Source organism: Adiantum capillus-veneris, chromosome 11 (genome assembly GCF_014529385.1).
Source record: "Adiantum capillus-veneris isolate H3 chromosome 11, ASM1452938v2, whole genome shotgun sequence".
Taxonomy (NCBI): Eukaryota; Viridiplantae; Streptophyta; class Polypodiopsida; order Polypodiales; family Pteridaceae; genus Adiantum; species Adiantum capillus-veneris.
The window spans coordinates 16,653,060-16,659,870 of NC_140941.1; positions in this window are offsets into that span (position 1 = coordinate 16,653,060).

The window sequence follows — 6,811 nt, forward strand, 5'->3', positions numbered from 1 at the left end:
TGATACTCCTCAAACCAATTACTGCTCCATGCATTCTAAAATCCCAGCTACTGCAACTCATTGACCGAGCGGACCCGAGTGGTACCGAAACGGCCCCCGGTGAATATTTACCGGCCAATAGCTTGGTAACTAAAACCCTGATTGACGAACTGAAAAGACCGACATGCTCCTGAAAGTGAGCACTTCGGAATCATGCATTCCTATCACCCTTGACCTTTTATCAACAGGTGCTCAATTCGGTACAGGTTTAAAACTGTCATAACTTCTTACATGTAGCTCCAATTGACGAGCCGTAAAGATAGGCATGTAGAGCTTTTTGAGTACTTCAACTTTGATTAATAAATCCCAGCTATTACCACTTTAAGAATACTCATTTTTTAGCATTACCGAGACATCTTCTGACCCTTAGAGCCGCATCTGGCACACTTTTAGCTTATAAATTGTCTTGTTAGCAAGCCCTTATAACTGCTGATTAACCATGCAGGATTCAAATACTCTTGATCAACATTCCTTTGCTCATTTTTTTGTCATGGGAGTAGATCAGCACAACAACAGAAGCAATGATCATGGCTTACTTGATCTCATTTACAAGAAACCGTCAACAAGCAAGGTGAAGAGTTGCGCGCACTTGCAATGGAGAATGGCACTTTCAGAGTTCTCATTGTGGAGAATGAGAACCTCAATAAGGTTCTTGAAATGCAAACAATACGCTTGATGCATCTTGAGAATGAAGTTCAAGAATGTAAACGGTCTCTTGTTGACATGAATGTATTGAAAGAGCGCTTGAGCAAAGTTGAGAGTGATCATGTATTGAAAGAGGAAATGATAGATACAATATGACATGATGTATGTGAGATGAGAAATGCATCCAAATTATGTGCTGATATATGTAAGGGTAATGTGGTTTCTACATCTCCTATCATGCAAGCCGTTGTCCAAGCAAAGAATGTAAAGAATGTTGACACTCAAGAATTGCAAGAACGACATAAATGCTAAAAGAACATCATCATTCTCGAATCAAGGAGGAAAGCATGGAGACACCCCAATCTCTTGCGGTTGCTATTGAAGAGTTTTTTGCTACACATTTTGGCATGTCAGGAATCGTGGCTTATGGTGCACATCGAGTTGGAAAACAAGGAGTCCCTTGCTCGGTAGAAATACCTATTGTATGTACCATGGCTGATGAGATAAAGAGAAATATCATCCTTGACAATGGTTGGATCTACCTCAAAGGAACGGGTTGTAATGTATATGAGAATCGCACTCTTATGCAACAAAATGTACATTGCAAAGCATATGAGGAAAGAAGCAAAAAGGTTAAGGTATCATCTCAAGAAGAAAAGGCACTTGAGGAGGATGCAAATCCACCCAACAAATAGGGATACATGATCTATGAGACCAACTCACGCTTGCGAATAAGCTTTTGAAATTGTAACGGGTATCCATCGAATGCGGGAATTGGCATTGATGAGCTTACCAATGACTCTGATGTGATACTTCTTGTCGAAACATGGGAGCATGATGCGCAACGAATTCTTGGATTTGATAAATACGATAAGCATTCTTTGATGTGGGCCAAAAATGCAAAGCAACGAAGAGGTCAAGGAGGCGTAGCATGTATGACCAAAAAGGGTTTGAAAGATGTTTCCATTGTCAAAGAAGATAAGTCATGTTTGTGGCTAGTTGCTACATTCCTCACTATGACTCCAACTTATATGCTCGGTTGAATATGAATAGAGATCAACCCTTTGTTGAACTAGAGGAAGACATTGCTCATTACAAGGATCAAGGTGAAGCCATTGTTTTTAGAGACATGAATGCTCGCACAAATATGTTACAACACGACACACAACAATTCGACATACCTCATGTCTCAAGAAGAATGGATGACTCATACATGTATAATCAAAGTTCTAATGATGCAAAAGAACTGGATCACTATGGAAAGTCACTTCTACATATGTGCAATAGTATCGAAATGCTCATTACAAATCGTATATCTCTATGGCAAGGCACCAATGACTTTACATGTAGAAAGCACAATGGTGATAGCGTGATTGACTATATGTTGTTCTCGTAAGCCACTCTAGAATGCATACAAAGCTTTCACACTTGGTGAATGGAATCCGGAATCGGATCATAGGATGTTATGTATTGACCTCAAGTGTGGTAAACGGTTCGAGCATGTAGCCTCCAATCATGATGTGAATCATTTGTACCTACGTCTAGACTTCAAACGAGCACTTATATATGCTGATATGGTGGACCAAATGTTAAGCATGATAGAGCATCAAGAGAGCCCAACATTAGAATGCAAGTGGAAATTTTTCAAAGAAGTAATTTGCTCTTGTGCGAAGGAATGCTTTCCGGTGAAACACATGTCTTGCAAAAGGTCTAAGAAGGGTAGCACCAAGAAGAAATGGTTTGACATGGAATGTAGTCAAGCCCAAAAACACTTTCTAGGATTGGATGCAATCAAAGATAAGGAAGTTTACTTGGAATGTTCACACACATACAAAGAACTTGTTCAAAAGAAGAGGAGAAGGTGGGAAGTCAAAAAACAACTTCTTTTAGCGCAAGAGAAAGCACATGCATATGGAAAGTTTTGGCAAAATCTAAAAGGCAAGCGCGTTGAGAGATTTGGTGACTTGACTCTTGAGGATATGTATATGCATTGCAAGAACCTCTATGAGCAACCCAATGTTGATAAGATGGAGTGTTGTCGCTCCCTTCCATTTATGTCTCCCTTCTTTACCATTGAAGATGTATGCCGCGCGCTTGAGAAACTTGCTACTCGCAAGGCAGGTGACCTTCAAGGTGTCAAGGCTGAAATGATTAAATGGACAAGCAAGAAAACACGATATTGGATATGCAATATGTTTAACCTTGAACTTGAGTATGGCATGCCTCATGATTGGAGTGCAAATTGGATCAAACCTTTGCACAAAGGAGGAGATGTAAACAATGTGAACAACTATCGCACTATAATGGTTGGTTCTTTGATGGCGAAGTTATTTGGATGTATCATGGAGATAAAGATAAGTGAATGGGCTGAAAAGAAAGGAAAACGTGTGCTTGGTCAAGCAGGTTTTCGAAAGCATCATAGCACTATGGATCACCTTTGTCACTCTTCGAGTTCTTATGGAAGCGTCTCGATTGAAAGAAAAAAAGTTGTATTGTTTCTTTGTGGATTTCAAGAAATATTTTGACATGGTACCGCGAGGAAATCTTTGGAGACGTATGCAAATCCTTCAAGTGCCGAGAGAATTTATGCATGCAGTCTTTCACATCTACCAAAAAGTGATATGTCGATTTCGTATGGGAGATGAAATTTCAGATTTTTTTGCAAGCACTAATGGTTTCAAACAAGAATTCCCACTTTCCCCAACCCTTATTGGGCTACTCATTGATGAATTGGAATGCATGGTTCTTGATTTTATGCAGCAAGAAGGCATAGAAGAGGTTAAGATAGGAAATGCGGTGATCATGCTTTTGCTTTATGCCGATGATGTAGTGCTCTTGGCACATACCTTAGAAGATGCACAAAAGCTTATGAGTGTCTTGGAACGCTTTTGCCTACATAGCGGGCTGATCGTGAATGGATCCAAAACCGAGGTTATGCTTGTAAAGACCCTCAACGACAAAAATCCATGCATTTATACAACAATGAGCAACTTGAAGTGGTAGATCACTTCAAGTACCTTGGCCTTGAGGTTCCATCCAATCATATTTAATGGAAGAATTGTGCAATGCGTCGCTTGGAAGCCGGAAAGAGGGCATATTATGCATTTGAGAACATGTGCAATGCTGGAGAGATCAAGTGTCGGACTCTCAAAAAGTACCTCTTTGACACATTGGTGACACCGGTGCTTCTTTATGGAGTGGAGGTGTGGGGTGGAAGCATCAGGAAGTCTACTTGGAAAGAGTTTGAGAATGTCCAAAAGCGTTTTCTCACCAACTTTCTCCAAGTCAAGACACAAACACCCTACATGCTCTTACTTCTTGAGTCCGGATCACTTCCCATTGAGGTCTTGGGTATGCAAAGGGTTGTGGAGTATATGCGTAAGACACAACGTAGCACTTTGCATCGACTTCCTAGAATCACATATGAAACAAGTCAAAAGGTTCAAAAGACATGCAAGAGCAAAATACTAAGTTCGGCGTGGATGCTTGACATCAAGAAATGGTTTGGAAGATGGGATGAATTTCACTTGGTCAAGGATGCATCGATCGACTCCCAAGTTAATGAGGCCTTCTTATAACGCCAATGTGTCACGGCTTGAGAGAAATCCGGAGGTTCTCGCTTTAGCCATTACACCACACACGTTGCCCCAAACTACAAATCTCTCTTCTTCTCTGAACGAGGTAACCGAAACCATCCCTACATCCTTGAGCCCATCCCGTTGAGTGCGATCCGCACCATTGCCTCCATTCGTCTTAGCTCCCATTCTCTACGCTGCGAGACAGGACGTTGGGGCACTGGCGAGGAGTGTCATCGACTTTGCACCTTATGCCCTCGTCAAGTGCGAGAGAGTGAGTACCACACACTACTTGAGTGCTCAGCTTTTGACCACATTAGGTCCTCTTTTCCCCATATATTCATCCATGAGCTCTCCCTACATACATTCCTCTCCCAACCACGATGTGGACTCTCTATTGCGACGCTCATTTTAGCCATTTTTGAGCATCTAGTGTCACTTATGACCTCCACTCACACCACGTGACATGTTCATTTGGTCCCATAGGTCATATTTGACCTCCGAGGATGATAATAGAACTATCTATCTATCTATCTATCTCTCCCCTTCCTTCCCGTCCTTCTCTCTCTCTACTTTCTCTGTCTAACTCTCTCTTTCCTCTCTCTCTCTCTAATTCTTACTCTCTTTCTCTCCCTTTCTTTTTCTCTCTCTAACTATCTCTCTATTCTCTTCTCTCTCTACTTTCTCTCCATAACTCTCTCTCTTCCTCCCCCCCCCCCCCTCTCTCTCTCTCTCCCTCTCTCCCTCTCTCCCTCCTAATCTCTCTCTAACTCTTTGTCTCGCTCCCCCCTCTCTCTCTACTCTCTTTTTCTCTCTCTAATGCCCCTCTTTCTCTGTCTTCCTCTCCTCTTTTTTCTCTCTGGCTTCATTATCTCTCTCTCTCTCTCTCTCTCTCTCTCTCTCTCTCTCTCTCTCTCTCTCTCTCTCTCTCTCTCTCTCTCTCTCTCTCTCTCTCTCTCTCTATATATATATATATATATATATATATATATATATATATATATATATATATATATATAAGTACGTACTTATATAGATGTATGTGTGTATAATAATCTAAGTATATAACTAAAACTTTATTATTTGCATTTATTATTTAATGTTAATATATATAATTGTATATTTATTTAATGTTTAATGATAAAAATTATCACACGCACACACACACACATACACATACACATACATGCACATATGGACACACATACACAGACACACATGCATCCTAATGTGTCTCAAAGTTTGTGTTTGTGCTCATGTGTGTTGTGGGGAGAGTAGTGGGGATAAATTTATGCATAACATTATCAAAGTGCACCGTGTAGTCAATCTTGAGTCCCTTAGTGTAGTGGGTAGAGTGATTCTCTAAGAGGGAGAGGTCTTGTGTTCAAGTCCCCCCCTCCCATTTTTGTGGGGAAAGCCTCATGTAGGCACATGCCATGTGGCGCTTTCCTCACAATAATGGGGGAGGGGACTTGAACAGAAGACCGCCCACTCTTAGAGAATCACCCTACCAACTAGACTAAGATGCTTGATTGATTTCAAGATGCACTTTGATAATGTTATGCATAAATTTCTCCCCACAACACACATGCACATAAACACAAACTTTGAGACACGTTAGGATCCATGTGTGTCTATGTGTCTATGTGTCCATGTGTGCATGTATGTGTATGTGTGTGTGTGTGTGCACGTGTGATAATTTTATGGAAATAATAAATGTTTAGCTATATACTTAGATTATTATACACACACATATATCTATATAAATACATACTTATATATATACATAATATTTATATATTCACACACACACACATATATATATTTATAAATGTGCGTATATATATATATATATATATGTGTGTGTGTGTGTGTGTGTGAATATATAAATATTATAAATATATATATATATATGTGCGTGTGCGTGTGTGTGTATATATAAAAAATTTTATATATAATTATATATATATATTGTGTGTGTGTGTGTGTGTGTGTAGCTTTGGGTGAATATTGTGGTTGACTTTGTGCTTGCTTAGAAAAACTTTGCAGTTGGGCCTTTGGTACCCAAATGAAGCGTGCACCAATTATTGGGGTATCCTTCAGTATCCATATTTTTTGCCTTAAGGGTGATTGGTGTTGTCTTGGTGCGGCCTTGGCCTATCAATTTTTGGGTACCCAAATTTGTTTGGGATAGTTGACCTGAATGGTTCTATTCCAATGTCCCTGAGTCTCTGATGCTTGACTAAGGATGTGTAGCAGGTAGAGTTGTTTAATATGTTTTCTTCATTACATGTGCCTTAAATGGTGTGGGTGTCTCATAGGGGGGTTGGTTATTTCTTAAAAGGAGTCCTAAATACAAAGGAGACTCTGGTCAAATTATTTGGAGAGAGAGAGAGAGAGAGAGAGAGAGAGAGAGAGAGAGAGAGAGAGAGAGAGAGAGAGAGAGAGAGAGTGAGAGGGGAGTGGGAGAGAAATAGATTTTTTAAGATGATTTCTTTGACTACTACTACCAACCTGACATTCAATAAGATAGCCTAAAAACTAAGACTCTG